The sequence below is a fragment of the Oncorhynchus gorbuscha genome, linkage group LG13, assembly GCF_021184085.1.
Source record: "Oncorhynchus gorbuscha isolate QuinsamMale2020 ecotype Even-year linkage group LG13, OgorEven_v1.0, whole genome shotgun sequence".
Lineage (NCBI taxonomy): Eukaryota > Metazoa > Chordata > Actinopteri > Salmoniformes > Salmonidae > Oncorhynchus > Oncorhynchus gorbuscha.
This window is the reverse complement of record NC_060185.1, coordinates 30,296,290-30,297,059: the sequence shown is the minus strand read 5'-3', so window position 1 is coordinate 30,297,059 and position 770 is coordinate 30,296,290.

The window sequence follows — 770 nt, the reverse complement described above, 5'->3', positions numbered from 1 at the left end:
GGAAGAGAGAGAAAGAGAGAGAAAGAGAGACGAAGAGAGACGAAGAGAGAGGAAGCGAGAGGAATGAGAAAGAGAGAGATGAAGAGAAGCGGAGAGAAAGGAAGAGAGAGGAGACAAAGAGAGAGAGGAAGAGAGACGAATAGACACGAAGAGAGGAAGAGAACGAAGAGAGAGGAAGAGAGAGAAGAGAGAGAAGGAGACGAAAGAGAGACACGAAGTGAGACAAAGAGGAAAGGAAGAGAGACCTAAGAGAGCGGAAGAGAGAAAGGAGAGAGAGGAAGAGAGACGAAGAGACACGAAGAGAGTGGAAGAGAAAGGAAGAGAGAGAAAGAGAGACTAAAAAAGGAATGAAGAAGAGAGACAAGAAAGGAAGCGAGAAGAGAGTGGAAGAGAGGAAGAGAGGAAGAGAAAGAGCGAGACTAAGAGAGATGAAGAGAGATGAAGAGAGAGAGACAAGAAAGGAGAGAAGAGGAGAAAGGAAAAGAGACTTAAGAGAGACGAAGAGACAGGAAGAGAAAGGAGTGAGAGGAAAAGAGTGGAAGCGAGAGGAAGAGAGAGCGAGAGGGAAGAGAGAGGAAGAGAGACGAACGAAAGAGACCTAGAGAGAAAGGAAGAGAGAGGAAGAGAAAGAAGAGAGACTAAGAGAGAGGAAGAGACGACCTAGAGGAAGAGAGATGAAGAGAACGGAAGAGAAGGAGAGAAAGAGAAAGAGAGAGAAAGAGAGACGAAGAGAGAGGAAGAGAGTGGAAGAGAGAGACGAAGAGACACCT